Below are 20,763 nucleotides of genomic sequence, written 5' to 3' on the forward strand. Positions count from 1 at the left end.
TTAACATCTGTGCCAGTCTTCCTCTATTTTGTATGTGGGTCACTGCCACAGCATGGCTGCCAACAAATGGTGTAGGTCTGCACCTGGGAACCGAACCCTGACCACCAAAGCGGAGTGTGCCAAAATTAACCACTAGGCCATGGGGCTGGCCCACTGGACTTTCTATTCTTTTCCATTGATCTATTTGTCTATCTTGATGCAAAAATCACACTGCCATAATTCTGTAGATTTATAATAAGTTATGAAATTAGGTTAGCCCTTCAACATTGTCCTTATGTTTTAAAAGTTATTTTGGCAATTCTAGGTCCTTGGAATTGTAAATTTAGAAACAGCATGTCAATTTCTATAAAAAGCCTGCTGAGATTTTAATAGGTGTTTTATTTAATTTATCATTTATTTTAAAGATATATGACTTCTTCATAATATTGTCTTCAGAGACATGACCAACGTCCCTCTCCTTTATTTAAACCTTCTTTAATTGTGTAACAGCAAACAGCAATGGTTTTAGTTCTCAGTGTGCAAGTCTCACACATTTTCTTTAAGATTTAGCATATATTTGATATTATTATAAATGTTATCTTTATTTTAATTTCAGATGTGTTACTAGTGTTGAAATACAATCAATATTTGTATATTGATATTACATTCTGCAACCTTCCTATACTCATATATTAGTTCTAGTAACATTTTTATAGATCCATCAGATTTTCTACATAGATGATCCTGTTGTCTGCAAGGTAAGATAGTTTTACTTTTTCCTTTCTAATCTGGATACCTTTTTTTCATATCTTATCACATTTATTAAAACCTCCAGCACAATATTAAATAGAAGTTGTGAAAGTGGATACTTGCCTTTTTCCTGGCCTTAAGAGGAAAACATTCAGTCACTTGCTATTAATTATGATGCTAACTGTAGAGTTGATGTAGATGCTAGTATCAGACTGAAGAAATTCCCTTTTTCTCCTAGTTTGCTGAAAGCTTTTTATCAAAATTGGATTTTGGATTATTTCTCCTGCATGTATTAAGATGACTGATATTGGCTACCACTATTAGAAACAATTTCTGGAGCTGGATCTGGGTTCATCTTTACCCTAATCACATACTAGAGGAGTGGGCATCTGAACAAAATTAATGGAGGCAATGAATTTGGGGTAGGAACCAATAGCATCCATTCACCTGCCTTTCAGATGAAGACACTTTGTCTTATCTCCTCAAATCTGTCATCCAGCCAAAACTGAAGTCTCCAGAATATATTCTCTTAGGCCTCTCTGCCTTTGTATATTCTGTTTAATATTTCCAATTTACACATTCTCAATTTCTCATGTACGTGATGTACTTACAACCATACTTTAAGTCTCAAAAAATGTGTTAAACTCATTAAGGAAATTTTTATACAGAGAGTTAGTACCTTCCTTTTCAGATTTCCACATGGAAACACAGAGTGTTGTACTTTTTAATACAGAGCATTAATACTATAATATGGATAGTATTTTGGGAGTTGGGGACATAGCATCCCAGCACCAACAGGGAGATGTGTAATATTTTTCAGAGTGTTTAGAAATTTTCTATTTCCCTGGGACACACATTATGCCAAGTCCTTCAGAACCATATTTTGGATTAAAAAAAAATTCACTAAATGCTACTTCCCCATAATCTAATTTGTGAGAATGTAAACAATTCTTCTTGGTCTACATATTGAATGAAAGACGGTCATCAGAGTAATGATAAATACTAAGTGAAGAGAGTTGACATGTAAGTAATAAGCTTACTTACCTTCAGTAATTAGATTTTAGTTTTCCTATATTTAACACCTTTACAAATCATCTAAATGAGGGAATGTATAGTGTAATATTGTGATGCTTATGTGACTTGAAAATACAGAGTTTCCAGGGAAAATCAACAAAATCACAATCAAATATGAAAGAAAATCATGGACTTTAGAGACTATCATTGTGACTAACCCTTGGATCTTAGAAATGATGACATATAAAAAATTTAGGCTAATTAAAATATTTCATAAATAAAAGTGATATAGCACAGTCAATAAAAGAAACAAAATCCATGAATATAATAGTAAACATAAAATGAAGAGACATCCTGTACTCAGAATGGAAATCAATATCATCATTGGTGAGACTGCAGCTGCAATATTGTGTTAATTCTGGGAACTTGAATATCAGGCATATGTAGTAATGCTGGAAAGAGTCCAAGAGAAAAACAACTGAATAATGAGAAGGGAAGACTGATTTATGGGGGGAGATTAAAGCAGCATAATATATATAGCTGGGCTAAGGGAATATGAAGATGATCTGCAAACATTTGAAAGATGTAAATAACAAGTAGAAAAGGAATGCTTGAGGAGGAAGCAGAATTAGAGGCAACGCAGTCTGAATGAAAAGTGGCAGTGTTATTTATGCGAAGTAAAGATTAAAACACACACATAACTTCCTGACTGGACTGCTAAACAGAGGAACAGCCTTTCTCCTTAAGCATTAAATGCTCTCCTGCACAAAACACTAAAATGTTGTATTTTATGGATTACCCAGGCATTGACAGGCAGAGAGTGTGAATTATTTTATCAAAACCAGAACAGAAAGATATAGGATATGTTATCAGACTCACTGTCTGAATCTACTGAGTAGGATTCCATTTTTTTCTTTGATTTAGGAATGTAGAGACTTATTTTTTGCTTTTTAAATCCTTCACATAAGAGGTTATATGTGATGACTGAGAATGGCTCATCACTAAAATCATAAACAAGCGAGGAGAATTTACACAGAAAAGCTGTGTGAAGATCCTACTCCAAGAGGGGAGGATGGATGATTAGTATTGAAGTAGACCTAGAGAGGGTAACTTCTCCAGTATAACGTTTCAATGGGTGTATCTATGAATCTGGGCTTTCAGTTCCTTGAATTTCTCTCCTCCAATTATCTTGGCTAACAACAGGAATTGATAACCCAGGCTTGTATTTATTCCTTAGAACTTGGAACATCTTTAAAAAATCTTGATTTAAGGTATTTCACCCTTTTAAATTGCCTTCTTATATTCACACCCACTTCCTGTAAAGCCGCATTTCTCACCACTTTTTCAGTAACCCTCAGCAGCAGCCCCCATATCACACCTTTGTTTCCTTTTTCCCAAAGATTGGATCCGTTTGCCCTATAATACTATAATCACTTCTTTGCATACACCCTCAAATTCATTGGACATCTCTCCCTTCCTTGTACTCTCCTGGAAAATAAAACCGTTTATTTAAAAACTTTTACTTATTTCACACCTGAATATGGATAGAATAAACATTTTTCAATGTTTGCTGTATATAGAGGACATTGAATGTTAGTACAAATCCATTATCTCCCTCTTCTATGATAGATGCAAGTCCAGATAGATATTATATTTTCCAGCATCTTATACCACTAGGGCAGGCTATGCCCATATGACTAATTTTTCACCAATTAAATGATAGTAGGAGTGGCATTTTCATCCTTTGTCTTTTTACTTATAAAGAAATTCAAGCAAATGATCCTCTCTTATCTACAGACAAGAATAAGTTTGTGAGCCATATTTGAACATGCAGATAAAGTCAGCCCCTTGAGAAAAAACAAGATAAAGTCCAGAAGGAAACTAGGTCACTTAATGATCTTCAGTAGCAGGAGTAGATCTCCCCACTAATCTGGAGCAATCACCTTAGGTCTGTTACAGGAAACAGAAATAAACTTATAGCTTTTAAGCTGCTCTTATTTCAGGATATCTCAATTAAAGTTGCTTACCTTTTAACTTAAATTATTCACTGGGATCACATTATATCCACTACCATTATCCTTAATATGTCTCTAATGTTACCAAGCAATTTTTCCATATTTGGCTGGTCCATTCATCTTTCCACTACCCTGAGTGACGATTTTAGACGTTGTTTTCTCTCCTTAGGCATCCAGCAACCCTTTTTCCATCCTCCCTTTTATTTCACAACTTTGCGTTTTATTTCACTGAAAAGAAGAAAATGAAGAAATCAAAAGAGAACTTCCAACATTCACATCACCATATCTAACTACCTATTACAACCTGTATAATGTATTAGTATTGATTAACCTTATGACCAATTCCTTGAAGACATCACTCCTGCAATTTTCTCCTTCTCTATTGCATTATTAGTTCTTCTTCACATGTTTATGTCATTCTCATCAGTATTCAAATATGTAATTAGATAACTCATCAAAAATAACAACAACAACAACTTTATTGACGCCCCCTTCTCCCTCCACTGGCTACTCCATAATTCTTCTCTTTTTCAGGGATATTCCTTTGCTTAAATCAGAATTGTCATTAAAAGTTCTTTCATACATTGAGTTATCTTAATTTAACCAGAAAAAAAGTGAAAATTGTACAGTGGCTATTATTATTATTTTGAACTCATACATTATATTGAAATAAGTAAAAGTGATAGATTTTCCAATTAATATTAAAAAAGTTGTGAATAAAATTATAGAGCAAATATGTCCTTTTCAGATAAATCTGCCTAATCTCTTTAATCATGTCACTCCTTTAAAAGGTACAGAATCTAAATTTTGTGAAATGGTAGTTCAAGTCATTAATAATCTAAAACCATCCTTGTTCTACATCTGTATCTCCCATTAATCACCAAAATGAAGTCCTCTTTGTGTGTGTGTGTGAGGAAGATCAGCCCTGAGCTAACATCTGCCAATCCCCCTCTTTTTTTGCTGAGGAAGATTGGCCCTGGGCTAACATCCGTGCCCATCTTCCTCCACTTTATATGGGATGCCGCCACAGCGTGGCTTGACAAGTGGCGCGTTGGTGTGCGCCCGGGATACGAACCGGCGAACCCTGGGCTGCCCCAGCGGAGCTCACGCACTTAACCGCTTGCACCACGAGGCCGGCCCCTGAAGTCCTCTTTTTGTTGTTGTTCTGACTGTCCTGTACATTATCCTTGGAAAAGCTGCATACACCTCACCTAACCATATCTTTCTATCTCCATCCTTTTACCTTCTGCACATCTCCCAAATCAACCATGAAAAATGTGCTAACTATTCCACAAGGCTATGTTACCTATTACACTACTAATTTCATACTTAGGCATAAAGTATAGCATCTTTGTCATTTCATTTGTATAAGTGTATCTTATTTTCACAGCAAGATTTTGAAGTCAAGGGAGTATATAAGTATTAAATTAAGGATAAAACAAGAAGCGTGTGTAGGCGGTAATGAAATATGAGACTGTAAGGTCAATTATGATGCAAATCAAATAGAAGATGCTTCAAAACGTCTAAAAGCAAATGGAGAATATAATTCCTTAGAAAACAGAAATTTCTTGGTAGTTTTTGAGTGCAGAATGACCTGATCAATGTTGATCCTTGATAAGGTTGTTCTGAAAAATGTTTACATAGCAGATTGAAAGAAAAGTGCAAAGTGGAATGTGCAAAGTGATCATTGGAGAATAAGAGAACTCAAACCAGGAATGGCATTAAAAATAAAAACCAGAGCATAGCAAAGGCAGTTGTGCAGTAGTTAGAACCTCTCTTCAAGGCCGAAGTACTCATTTTCTCAACTGCAAGAACTGTTGGCTGTTATTGTCACAGGAAGGAAACTTCCTTTCTCAAAGCTATGCCCCCTTCCAGAGAGCAGTTGGTATCCGATGACTGGTCAATACAGGAGTAACAAGGCCTGGTCCCCCTTATCTCAATTTGAATCATCTCATAGGGCCATCATAGTCTCAAGAGCTTGCTATGGGGTTGGCTAAGCCTCATGCAAGTGCTCCAAACTCAGACTCCTCCCTCCATCCAGGCTTAGTTCTCTCACTCACTCACTGGTATGGTTCTTCAGAGCATTCCCTGGTAAACCTCTTACATGCAAATCTGTATCTCAGGATCTAATTCCTAAGGGATCTGATTTAGCACATTGGCGTTTGTAAATGGTTCTAGGAAGGAGGCTTAAAACAGGGATTTTGCAGCTGGATCACCTGCCAACCAACTAGCAATGAGAACCCCATCACAGATGTCAGATAGAGTACTAGTAACCACTGGCATACTGTTGCAGTGCTTATGTTAAAATGTTACTGGTGCTATACTTGGATAAGATACCAGTAGAAGTGAATGCACAAATGGAGGCAAATCTCAGATGTTTGAGAGATTCTAGGGAATTAGAAATTTTAAAGACTGTGAAATTAGATGGTTCTTGTTGGATATAATCAAAATACATTAGAGAATGACAATAAAAGCTCAGGAATAAAGAGGCCTGACAAAAAATGCATGTTGATGGTCCTGTGAGAGTAGGGATATAGTGTGTGAGGATATTTGTATTACTTGTTAACACTCACCACACAATATTGACCACAAAAAAGGTTCTAAGTAATGAGTAGACAGAAAGATTTAGTGAGTGATGTTATTAGGGTTCTTACATGAGACATCCCAATACTGACAGTAGTCTCATTAACAGAGCAGGTATGATTGCAAGGAAATAGGTTTTTCATCAGCCTGACAGCTGCTGTCCCATACATCAAGGATGATCCACAGCAAATATATAACCATCCAGCAACAAAGATCAATGTTGAGTCTGCAATATAGCACTATCCCTTGATAACATCAACCAGTCACCTCATGGTGAGATTATTGAATTGGAATCCAAGGTAACTGTTCGTCTTGACTGGAATCCACACATATTTCAATTATGGGTATATCATTCCTCTCCACAGGGCCTCAGCCAGCAGTTATCAAAGTTGATCCACTAACATGTGATCACACATAACATTGTCCCAAACCAAAAGGCCCAATATACAACAAACGTAGTGTGACGGTGGGCACATGACCCTGGGATCCGCTGGTCCTCTCACTTACTGAACCACCCACAGCTCCCAGCCTTTTAGATTAAAGAGCCTTTTCATCAGCCTTGAATGTGCATCTAAGGCATCATTTTGGAGATGATACCACTTGAGGATGGGTATCCTTTACCCTCTAAATTAATAATCGTTATATGGCCCCTAATCTCAAAATGGTAGATCTCAAAGTGGTAGCATATCAACGTTTGGAAATATAAGTGGCCCCATTTACCATCACTCCCAGTGACATTATTGACAAATTTGTGCCTTCTTTAACCATACCTTAGGCTCTGTGTTTCTAGAGGCTCTGTTTCAGAGAGGGGAAGCTTCCACAAGGAGAAACAGTAAGAATACTTGGGTACTTCAGTGTACCAATTGACAGCCAAAGAATGAATGAAGCAAATGGGAATACAGAAGGTTAAATGAAGAACTGAACAACACAAAAGATGCAGATTAAATAGTCATTAACAAAGAGGTGGTAAGTGAAACTATAGATGTTTTGAATGTCAAGAAGTTTGAAAAGTATCATAAAATTAATAGTTGAAAGACTATCAAGGGTTAGGCTAAGATTATCATAATTATTTCAAATGAATATCAGGAAACAAGGAAGGAATCAGTGCTTCGCTTATGCAGAGAGAGTCATGGAGTAAGCGGATCATGGACCAAAATGCATTACCATTGCAGAAATTAAGAAGGAAGCCGAAGAATAAAATTTTACCTCTGACATGGGCAACTGTAAATACATAGCAAGGAACTTGGAGTTTATCAAATAGAAATTACTCCTATTAGAGAGGATAATAAAAACAATCAAAATAGAAAGACAAATGTTCAATAACCCACACTCCTTCAACAAATAACTTGATTACCTATGTGTTGTGATATTTTTATGTATTAAGACATATGAACAGATCTTAAAGTCTAGAAGACAAGATTGGTCCTATGCCTTAATCATATCATTATAAGTTAGAAAGATAGTATAACATTAGAATTACAAATAATAAAGCATGATTATTTAGAAAAGCAAAGCAATTATTTTCAACTCAAAAACCAGGGAAAATACAAGACAGGAAAATATGACAATATGGTACTTCACATGGTGACATTTTCACAGAAGTAGCTCAATAAGTATTTGTGAATCAATGAATAAAAATATATACAAAGAACAGAAAAATTTTAAAACTGAAGCACACAGTTTTTATTAGAGTTTTTAAAAAAATATTATATTGAATTTTAATTCCAAGTTAATAAGTTTGAGCTTTTGATTAGGAAGATTACTGATAGCACAATTAGGATGATGCAGAGAATAGGCGTCTTCCATTAAGTATGCCTCTTCTGCTGCAGGCAACAAAAACCAATTTGAGAGGAAATAACTAATAATTCTATAAATTAGAGAAAACTTTATGCAAACAGAGTTGTGTTCCACAGAAACTAAAGGAAAGAATGCAGGTTGATATTAGAACTCCAATAGTATCTCTCTTGCACATTTCAGTTGTTTTTTATGAACCATTTATGTTGGCTCTCAATTGATGAAAAAGAATATAATCACTGTCATATCCAACTTTACATGTGAAAATTTAGACTATATAAGGAAAATAATCCACAGCTACTAATTCCAAATCCTTCATGAAAGAAACTTTTTGGTATAAGTTATTATGGCAAGAGGTGGACAGTAGGCACAATTTATTACAAACAGGAACAAAAACTTGTAAATTAAAAACAAATAAATTTTGGGGGCCAGCCCGGTGGCGCAAGCGGTTAAGTGCACGCGCTCCGCTGTGGCGGCCCAGGGTTCAACGGTTTGGATCCCAGGACGTGCACCAGTGCATTGCTTGGCAAGCCATGCAGTGGCGGAGTCCCATATAAAGTGGAGGAAGATGGGCACGAATGTTAGCCAAGGGCCAGTCATCCCCAGCAAGAAAAAGAGGAGGATTGGCAGATGTTAGCACAGGGCTGGTCTCCTCACAAAAAAAATAAAATAAAATAAAAAACATAAATTTCCAGAAACCCAGAAAATTAAAAAAAAAAGTCAAAACTGATTGTTAACTCATGGACAAACATCCCAAAACCTGAATACTATGGTTCTAAATTTACCTTCTTATCTTAATAGCAAATACTAGATTTAAGAGTGTTGAAGACAAGTATAAACTTATATGAAATTATAAAACATAAAGTTTAAAAGGAAACAAATTAACTATGAACAATATTTTTGCCTATGTTAGGAAAATATTAAATACATTGTATTTTTCTAACAAGTTTAGGCAGATTGTGAGAACTTTTACTTTAGTTTCATCTTTAACAATTGTACTAAATCTTGAATGCCTTGGATCAAGAAATATAGTATTATGTGTTAATTTAACACTTATGAATATAGCATTGATTGGGAAGAGAAACCTATTTAAGCAAATGGAAGGTACTTAGAAGATATTGTTTTCAGAAAGTAGATATTGTGATTATTCAAATTCAAATCAGGAAAAATATGATTTTTAATTTATCTGCCAGTTGATTATAACTATAGTTTGATTTTTTAGTTAAAAAAAGTTCTCATTTTTTTAGAAGGAAATTTTACCTTGAGAAATTAACCAATTCCCTGAGTATGGAAAAAATAAAAATATCAGTTTTCCATTGTCTTGGGTTATAACCTTGGTGCTACAGAGCTTTTCCTCAGATAAATTACTTCATAAAATTCACTCTAGAAGCAGGCACCCATATATCATATTCATCTCTGTATTGGCAAAATATTTAACAGAAAATTATGTTGCCGTTAGGAAACTCCATTTGAAATTTTAATAACAGGTATATAGAGACAAAAGAGTCTGTAGAACATCATTCTTCACCTTTCACCATATACAGTTTATCGGTATTTTATGTCATGCTCACTTATTCCAATACTAGAATGCTCCTCCTGCTGTTTTAACTTGTGGTATCCTTCAGTGGAGCTGCACCGGACACTTCTTTCAGTCATATTTAGGTGGATTCAGTTGATGTAGAATACCCAACACCATTGCCAGCATAAGCAGCCTTTCATCTACTATTTGAGAAGGTTGCACCTGCCTTGCCTGGAAATCCTACGTAGACATATACATTAATAATATCTGTAAAAATGGCTAGTAAGTGAAGCTAGAACAGGTAGTATGGATATTTTAGTTTGAAATAAATGTGTTGGTATAAGAATACTTACTAAAGATTCAGAATTCAGTGCATTAGCTTAAACAGCTCAACTGCTTGCTCAGTTGATTCTTTGAAATCTCAATTTAATAATAACCCACATGAAAAGGTATTTGGATGTCAAAGGTGCCTTGGCTTAATGTTGGGGAAGGAATTCAAACAGACATATAGAAAATTTCTATAACCTGAGTTCAGACAACCTTTTTCATCTAAGAGAACACTGAGCATAACTGGAGAGGTAACCAGAAGGTTAAACCAGAAGAACCACTGATGGTGTTGAATTAATTTTGAGATACCCACAAAAGATATAGACGAGCCATGAACAAAAGCTCAAACATGTCTATAAAACAATAGCTACAACAAAATCTAAATATGATAAAGAGAAGCTTGATTCATTACCCCAATGAAGATCCATGCCCCCTTCCTAAAGTAACTTGAATGATACCACCACAGTTTTCACTAAAATTATTCCACCCTGCCTTTTTCAAAAGCACTTATATACAAGAGTGATTGTTTTTTGAGGGAGAGTGACTTTGGGGAAAGACTGGCCCCTGGCTCTGAAGTATTGCTAATATTTTATAATGTAGGAGACCAAAATCCAAATAGGTATCATGGAAGTCAGAAAATGAATGGATTTTGGACACAAGTCCATCTTGCAGTACACTCCAGGAGTGATGATATAAAAACTCACCCACTCTCTGGATATTCTCACAGTTCTGGGATGTGTGTCAGAAGAGAAAGTTCCTGACATTAAAATCTACCTACCTTGTCTATATGGCCTGTGAGAAAGACAGGTGAATCTTGAAAAAAAATAACAATATTGTCATAAATGTAATTAGGTGATACAAGCAATGGAAGAAGCTTCTTTTGGTGTCTCTTAATTACTGGAGCAAGTCAGCCTACATTGTTTCATGTGGCTCACTACCGCATGAGCTAGTTAGTGTTGGTTTTTCTCTGTCCCAGTAAGCAGAGAACAACAGAAGCAATATACTTCAACCTGGTAGGGGCAGGAACACAATCCTAATTCTTTGTCATTAAGTCCACAACAATTGTGTGGTTCTGTTATAATTTGGTTTCATACTTTCTCATGCTTGCCTTTATATTGATAACATCAAGATGATGTGACCTGAGGAATAAAGAGTAACAAGTACCTTAGCAGTCTCAGTAATATCTACACGTATTAGAAGGTGGAAGGAAAGTGTCATAAAAATTTGAAGACCTACATCATAAGCGCAGTTTTAGAGGGCCAGAAGTCTTGAGCACGTCAGGATACTCCTCCTAAAATGAAAAAAAAGAGAGAATTTGCTGCTGTTGTATGTATTGTAGCACAATATCTGAGGTCTCCACAGAATACTATAGGCTAAACATATCACTTTGTGTGTACTGATCTATCTCATAAGACTTCTGTTTTTTTTGGAAAAATTCCTAGAGGAGAATAATTCTCTCAGGGCATGGTGCAAGCATTTCTGATCTTGAGCACATCAAATGTTGCTTGAAGTGTCTGTGGCAGCTCAGGATGCTCTATGGAGACTAAATCAATTTCTGAAAGGAGAATCATAAAATATGCTCCTAGAGTTTTTATAACATACCTAGTCCCTGTATGGAAACTTAATATTCTCCTGTTGAGAATCAGCTCCTACACCTTTATTGAGATGAACTGAACACCTCACTATTGAACAACAGAACCCATGCAAACTGACCTGCTCATCATGACCTAATGTTATCTGATCTGGCTAATCATGAATCTGACTGCGTGTAGCAGAGTTCTTTCTTCATTGGAACTATAATCAAGATTAGACATAAGAAATTCCTGAAAATACAGGTAATGTACATAAGCATGTGGCTTTTTCACCTAATTCACTTATTTCTATAGTAGTTCCACATTTCCCTCATCTACACAGCCATGGAATTGTTACAAATATTTAATTTCCTAAGGGAGGGAAAAAACTCCTGGTTTATAGATGGTTCCATGTGACATCTGGGCATTAGGTAGAAGTAATTAGCTACACAGAATTACAACTACTTCAGGTATGGCTCTGGGCAAAAATTTGGATGGACATCTTTTCAGAAGTAGAATTTTTAGACCTTAAGCTAAGGATAGTAATTGCTTTTCTCTATACATTTTTTATATAGGCCAAATAAAAGTTGATATGTATAAACCACTTATTTTTAACTTGGATTTAAAAGTTGAAAAATAGATGTCTTAAATGAAGATTTAAATCTTGTTTACATTAATATTTAGAGATGTATGGCCTGTGAAGAAGGCCATATGACTGAGCAAATATTATTCAAAACTGATGTAGTTTATGTGTTGAGACAAATAGCAATAGTTATATAAAAAAAGAGTAAGCCAATGACAGAATTATTAATTATAGAGAAAATATTGTGCAAGAAATTAAATACAGCTATAAACTATATATGAATCAGAAAGCTCAAAATCATTTAATGATTTTCTCATCAAATAGACCTGTAGATTCAAGTCAACCCAGAAGACATCTTTGTAGCATTTGGCAAGTTTATTCTTCTAATTTTTTATGAAAATGGAAAGGATGTACGGTATCCAAAACAGCATTGAAAAAGAATAAATTTAGATGATATACATCGCTTGAGTTAAAGATTTATTATAAAGCAAATAGAATAAACAAGAGATCTAAAGGTAGAAATAGGAAAATTCACACATAATAGAAGATGTTAACACTCTTTTCCCAATATCTGAGAGAAAAGCAGACAAAAGTCAGTAAATATATAAAAAATCTTAAAGATACTAATAATATTCTTATCAAGTATACATGGACTCAACTATATTAGGCCTTAATAGAAGCTTCTGCAAATTTCAAATGATTGAAATCATTCAAAGTAATTTTTCTGACTGTGATGAAATTAAACTGAAAAACAATAATAAAAAGATGAGTACAAAATCTCTGACTGCCTGGAATCTAAACACTTAAACAACTTTAATATAATTAACAAAGACATCCAAATATTTGGAAATGAATAACAATAAATCTGGCATGTCAAAACTGGGTAGTTGCTGCTAAAGTAGTACCTAAAGGAATATTTATTGCATTAAATACATATATTTGAATTTAAAAAATCTGAAAGTCAATGATTTCAGTTGAGTTCTCATAAAAACTAGAAACATTACATCAAATATAACTAAGAAATGTAGAAGGAGGGGTGATATCAGCAAAAGATATGCCTTGTTTTTGTCCCCCCTTTAACAACTAAAATTTGGCATCCATCCACAAGCAAAAGTGCCTCCTTGGGAGTTGTGGGATCCAACACCATATGCCAAATTGCCCAGGAGGAGTATCACCCACCTGTGCAATGAGTAATAGGCAGACAGTCCTCAGTATAGGCTGTGGAATAAGCAGGAACCTGTGAACTGGCTTCAGCCCCTCTCAGACATGGTTTGGGAGCACTTATAGAAGGCTGATTTGGGCAGACACCCACAGACTAGAGGGCCTTTGTAGAAGCCCAGGCTTCCAGAGGAGATATTGCAGCACTCCATTGGAGTGTATAAATGAGTCTGAATGCATTAGAGTGGTTGAGAGGAAGTTTGCCAGCATCACCCCTGCCCCTCCAAGGCAGCATATCTTAGAGGGAGAAGTCTAGTAATTTGTACTGCAGGAGAAAGAGAGTGAGTGAGTGCCCATCTTCCCCAGCTGTGTGGGACACTGCTAAAGACACCCATTTCTCTCCTGCAACACCTAGAACATTAAAGTAGGACCTCATTATTGGGGGGAGGGAGGAGATCACGAAACAGGCAGATAAGAATACAGAGGGCATCAAGGGGTACGGTCTCTGCTGACTGTGCTCTGGACTCCAGCAGGCAACCTGCCCACCAGCCACTGGGAAAACCTCACCCAAAGATGCTTCCTACTGGCCTGCAGGCATGCCAAGCTCCCTGAATGCCAAAGCCACATCTCTTCTCACCCTGCGGCTGGCTCCTTGTGCACTCCCAAAAGTCGTGATGGAAGTAAGCTCAGGTAGACAGGGAGCACTCACAGAAAACAGTCTGGGATCTGTGGGCAAAGAACAAACTAAAGTCTTGAGCTGTAGTGCCACCTTTGGGAAAATGAGAGAAAAATTTCCAGCAGCTGGCCTGATGCATTGTAAGACTGACAGAAGACGAGCTTAAGAATTCTGCCACAAGAAAGAGCAAGAAGCATGGAGCAGGTATATCTGTACAAGGCTGGAGAAAGCAAAGAAGATATAGCAGGACCAACAAAAGATAACTCTCACCTGAAAGCATCTAGTAAAGATTGGAAGAGGTGACTGCTACTTCAAATATAAAAACAGCAATACAGCCCAAAACTCCAAGGAACATGAAGAATCAAAGCAACAGGTCATTACCGAAAATTCACAACAATCCTCCAGTAACTGAACCAAATAACGTGGAGATATGCTACTCACCTGAGAATGATATCAAAATAGCTGTTTTGAGGATACTCAATGAGCTATAAGAAAACACAAAAAGACAATTCAATGAAATCAAGAAGATAATACACAAATAAAATACACAATTTTACAAAGAGGTAGAAATCATAAAAAAGAACCAAAAAGAAATTGTGGAGCTGAAGAATTCAATGAATGAAATGAAGAATTCCACAGAGAGCATGAACATCAGAATAGATCAGCCAAAAGAAAGAATAAGTGAGTTAGATGATGGGAACTTTGAAATAACTCAGTCAGAGGAGATAAAAAAAAAAAAAAAGAATGAAAAAAAGTAAAGAAAGCCTATGTGATTTATGAAACACCATCAAAAGAATCAATATCAAAATCATGAAAGTTCCAAAAAGAGAATGAAGGGAGAAGCCAGAAAGTTTATTTAAATAAGTAATGGGTGAGAACTTTCCAAAATTCGGGAAAGACTTGGACATCCAAATTCATGAAGCTAATAGATCACTTCATTATTTCAATCCAAAACGATTTCAAGGAACGTTATAATGAAACTGTCAAATATAAAAGACAAAGAAAGAATCCTAAAAGCAGCAAGAGAAAAAAGATTGTAGCCTATAAAGGAATGCACATTAGACTATCAGCAGATTTCTCAGCAGAAACCTTCAGGCCAGGAGAGAGTGAAATTATTATTCAAAGTGCTTAAAGAAAAAAATTGCTAGCCAAAAATACTCTATTCAGCAAAGTTATCCTTCAAATACATAGGAGAAATAGACACTTGCCTAGACAAACAAAAACTGAGAGAGTTCATCACTACTAGATCTGCCTCACAAGAAATGCTGAAAGGAAATGAAGCTGAAATGAAAAGATTCTAATTAGTAAAATGAAATCATAGGAAAATAGGAAACACACTGGTAAAAGTAAATATGGGGTCAGATTCAGAAAACTCTTAATTCCATAATGGAATGTGTGTTAACTTCTTAACCATAGTATAATGATTAAAGGAAGAGTGTTAAAAATAACTATAGCTACTATAATTTGTTAACAAGTACTTGATATAAAAAGAGATAAATTGTGACACTAAAAACTCAAAAAGGGGACAAGTAAAAGTGGTTGAGGTTAACTTGCTTTCAGTGTAAAATGGACTATAATACCTATAAGAATTTTCACATAAGCATCATGGCAACCACAAATTAAAAACCTATAGTGAATTCACAAAAGATAAAAAGATAAAAAAATCAAAGCATTCCACCACAAAAAATCACAAATCCACAAAGGTAGGCAGAAAGAGAATAAAAAAAGGAATGATGGAACAACAAAACCTTCAGAAAGCAATTAATAAGGTATAAGAAGGCATTAATAAGTCCTTACATATCAAAAATTACTCTAAATGTAAATAGATTAAATTTATCAATCAAAAGGCACAGAGTGGGGCCGGCCCCGTGGCTTAGCAGTTAAGTGCGCGAGCTCCGCTGCTGGCGGCCCGGGTTCAGATCCTGGGTGCACACCGACTCACCGCTTCTCCGGCCATGCTGAGGCCACGTCCCACATACAGCGACTAGAAGGATGTGCAACTATGACATACAACTATCTACCGGGGCTTTGGGGGAAAAATAAATAAATAAAATTATAAAAAAAAAAAAAAAGGCACAGAGTGGCTGGATGGATAGAAAAAACAAGACCCAACTATATGCTGCCTACAAGAGACTCACTTCCGCTTTAAGGACACACATAGGCTCAAATTGAAGGGATAGAAAAAGATATTCCATGCAAGTGGAAAGCAAAATCAAGACAGATAGTTATAGTATCAGACAAAATAAACTTCAAGGCAAAAATAGTAATAAGAGACAAAGAAGGTCATGATATAATGATAAAGGGGTCAACTCATCAAGAAGATATAGCAATTGTAAATATATACACACTCAACATCAGAGGACCTAAATATATTAATCAAATACTAACAGTTTTGAAAGGAGAAATAGACAACAATACAATAAGAGTAAGCAACTTCAGTAACCCACTTTCAGCAATGGATAGATCATCCAGATAGAAAATCAACCAGGAGATGTTGGACTTGAACTGTACTTTAGACCAAATGGACCTAATGGACATGTATAGAACATCCCAACTAAAATCAGCAGAATACACATTCTTCTCCAGTACACATGGAACATCCAACAGGATATAGCATATGATAGGCCGCAAAACAAGTCTTCACAAATTTGAGAAGATTGAAATCATACCAAGTATCTTTTCTGATCACAATGGTATGAAACTAGAAATCAATAACAAGAGGAAAGCTAGAAAATTTACAAGTATGTGGAAACTAAACATCACACTCCTGAACAACCAAAGATCAAAAAAGAAATCAAAAGTGAAATCAAAAAATAATTCAAAGCAAATGAAAATGGAAACACAACATGAAAACCTATGAGATGCTGCAAAATAAGTCTTTAGAGGAAAGTTTATAGTAATAAGTGCATATATTAAGAAAAAAGAAAGATCTCAAATAAAGAACCTAAGTTTATACTTCAAGGAACTAGAAAAAGAAGAAAAGCTTTGCTAAGCTCAAAGCTAGCAGAAGGAAGGAAATAACACAGATTGGAGTGGAAATAAATGAAGTAGAGATCAGTAAAACAATAGAAAAGATCAATGAAACTAAGAGCTGTTTTTTTGAAAATATAAACAAAGTCAACAAACTTTTAACTAGACTAAAAAAAAAAAGAGAGAGAGAGAGAAGACTCAAATAAATAAAACCAGAAATGAAAAAGGAGACATTACAACTGATATCACAGAAATACATAGAATCATAAGAAACTACTATGAACAATTATATGCCAACAAATTGGATAACCTGGAAGAAATGGATAAATTCCTAGAAACATGTAATTTACAAGACTGAATCATGGAGAAATTGAAAATATGAGAAGATCAATAATGAGCAAGGAGATTGAATCAGTTATCAAAAACTTCTCAACAAAGAAAAGACTAGGACCAGATGGTTTTACTCGTGAATTCTACCAAATATTTAGAGAATTAACACCAATCCTTCACAAACTCTTCCGAAAAATTAGAGAGAGAACACTTTCAAACTCCTTTTATGAAGGCAGCATTACCCTGATAACAAGGCCAGTTAAGGACACTAAAAGAAAGAAAATTACAGACCAATATCCCTTATGAATATAGATAAAAGAATTATCAACAAAATAACAGCAAACTGAATTAATTCAACAGCACATTAAAAGAATCATACACTTTGATAAAGTGAGATTTATCCCTGGGATGCAAGGATGGTTCAGCACATACAAATCAATAAATATGATATGCCACATTAATAAGATAAAAGATAAAAACTGTATGATCAGCTTAATAGATGTATAATTTCATCACAACTTGCAAGTCTGGTGAACAGAAGGTAATTGTTATTAAAAACTTATGGAAATATTCAGGCTGTGCTGTGGCCAAAAGGATATAACACCCTGCAATGGGATCCTTTCCAGATGTGACCATCAATCCTTATAATATGTGGAGCATGGGTCAATCAGAATGACTGAATGAAGAACTTCTATAAGGAAATGAGCTGAGTATATTCACTAGACTTAGCCAAATGGAATGTCTACTTCTTTATTTTTTCTGTCTAAAATCTGTTTCTCCCAAACCATTGACAATCAAAGATGTTTGGATGACACATGTTTTATTAAATGAATGCCTTGTGGAAACTTGAAGATTTACATTCAGATGTGATCTAGATTAAGCTTGGTTAGGAATTTAGTCCTTCACTCACTCATTATTTTGTTCATTCATTTAATGTATGGCTGCTTATTCTGTCAGATATTGTTTTAGGTTGGTTTACAGCAACGGATAAGAAAGGCAATGTTCTTGCTCTGATGAAGTTTACCTTCCATTGGGATTGTAAATCACAAACAAATAAAAATTAAATGAAGATAATGATATCAGATAGTTTTAAGAGGATAATGGAAAGCTACCTTAGCTCCTCAAGGACAACTTCTCTGAGAAGAATGGAAATTATACAGGATCTTTAGCTGATTGAGAAGCATGCATCAAGGGACGAATGGATAAAGAAGATGTGGTATATATACACAATGGAATACTACTCAGCCCTAAGAAACGATGAAATCCAGCCATTTGTGACAACATGGATGGACATTGAGGGTATTATGCAAAGTGAAATAAGTCAGAGGGAGAAGGTCAAATACCAATACCGTATGATTTCCTTCGTTAAGTAGTAGATAACAACAACAATAAACAAACACATAGAGACAGAGATCGGGTTGGTGGTTACCAGAGGGGAAGGGGGGAGGGAGGAGGGTGAAAGGGATAATTCGGCACATGTGTGTGGTGATGGGTTGTAATTAGTATTTGGGTGGTGAACATGATGTAATCTATGCAGAAATAGAAGTATAATGATGTACACCTGAAATTTATACAATGTTATAAACCAATGTTACTGCAATAAACAAAAAATTAAAAAAAAAAAAAGCATGCACATTTTACATTTTCATGTCTCATAGATATCTCCAAGTTAACATGCCCAAAACAGAACTACTTATTTTTTTTTCCTAAAACCAACTCTTTCCCAGTCTTTAATATCTTAATAAATAGAATTGCTTTGCTATTTCTTATGCCCCAAACCTATGAATCATCCATATTTTCCCCTTGACGTATTTTCAAGAGTGTGGATTCTCCTCAGTATGGAAATGATTTATTGACAGGTAGATATGATAAGCATTTTAGCATAAACGACTAGAACAAATATGAAGCAGTATCTAAGAAATATATTTATATTTAATTTAATATCTAATTATTGTATACTTCTTGTCTTTCTATTATTCTCACTGATATATATATCTATTCCCATGCCAATACCAAACTCTCTCGATTACAGTGGCTTCACAGTAAATTTTGAAATCGGGAAGTATAAGTTTTCAAAATTTGATCTTTATTTCAAAATTATTTTGGGATTTCTATGTATTTTGAATTTCCATTTAAATTACAGATTCATTATGTCAAGTTTTATAAGTGAGTCTGTTAGGAATTTAGTTGGGATTGAATTTAATCTATTCAACAATTTGTGAGGAATTAACGTCTTAAATATAAATTGATCTTGTATTTAAGGGAAAATTCAGATGATTTTGATGGGGTAGACAACTTCCTTGAAAAACACAAATTATTAAAATTACTGAAGAAAAACTGTATAGATGGATTTCTATCAAAGTAATTGAATAGTAATTAATATATTCCCACAATGATTTTCTCAAGTTGTCTACATCATCTAATTTATCAAATTTACTGGCGTCCTGTTAGTTCATTTTTTTTTCAAGTTTCGGATATTCATTAATCAGTTTAAACCCCAATACAATACATCAATATGATTTCATGCATTTAGAGGGGAAATATTTCCTGGTTAAGTGGAAAATTGTGCAGATGGCTTCTGGAAGACCTTCATTCAAAGCAGCTTTATAGTGAAACATTTCACTTAGAAGTCTGGACCTTCTTGCTTCAGTTTGCTGTAATCTACATTCACTGAGAAGAACTTGTATCCATCACTGGGACCCAGTTTGTTCCAGGGTTGTGGGTTATTCTTGCCGTCCCAACTGACATCTGGATTGAACATTGCCAAGCGCAAGACATACAGCTCTGCTCCAGTTCCTCTGGCTCCAATAAATATGAAGGGGGGGATCAAGCTGGGATGTTTCTTGGCCTGAGTGAAGATCTGGCGGAACATGACTGTGGCAGAGGCCTCAAGTCCGGAAGCGAAGAAAAACAAACCTGTACACCCAGGGACTCAGTAGGCTCGGCCTAGTTCATATTTTTATTATCCTTTTAAATCCTGTAAGATATCTAGTGATACCCCTTCTTTTTTTCTGATACTGGTAAATTATGTCTTCTCTCTCTCTGTTTTTTTTTTTTTTGATCAATTACATTGCATTAGAAGATTGCTATCGTTTCTTGATGAATTGACACTTTTATCATTAAGAAATGTTCCTCTCCATCCCTAATGAAGTATAATTTGTTTGATATTAATATAACCAGTCAGATCTTCTTTTAATTAATACCTGCCTGATGTATCTTGTTCCATCTTTTTACTTTTAATCTATATTTCTCTTGTTATATAAAGTGTCTTTCCTGTACACAGAATATAATTGATTCATTTTAAAAATACAATCTGATAACCTCTGCATTATAATTGGTGTGTTTAACCTACTTATATTTAATGCAGTCACCACCATGGTTGGATTTAAATGAATTATCTTGCTATTTGTTTTCTTTGTGTCCAAATTTTTCTCCTCTTTTTTTCTCCTTTCTTTGTCTTCTTTTGGATTAATTGACATTTCAAAGAAGAATCA

General features: G+C 35.1%; 1 pseudogene; it reads right to left on the minus strand.

The window, feature by feature from the left end:
• Positions 1–19,892: 19,892 nt before the first annotated feature.
• On the minus strand, positions 19,893–20,153 carry LOC101388718 (cytochrome c oxidase subunit FA4 pseudogene; annotated as a pseudogene).
• Between the last annotated feature and the right edge of the window lie 610 nt (positions 20,154–20,763).

Source organism: Ceratotherium simum, chromosome 2, assembly GCF_057802395.1.
Source record: "Ceratotherium simum simum isolate JZ-2026a chromosome 2, ASM5780239v1, whole genome shotgun sequence".
NCBI lineage: Eukaryota > Metazoa > Chordata > Mammalia > Perissodactyla > Rhinocerotidae > Ceratotherium > Ceratotherium simum.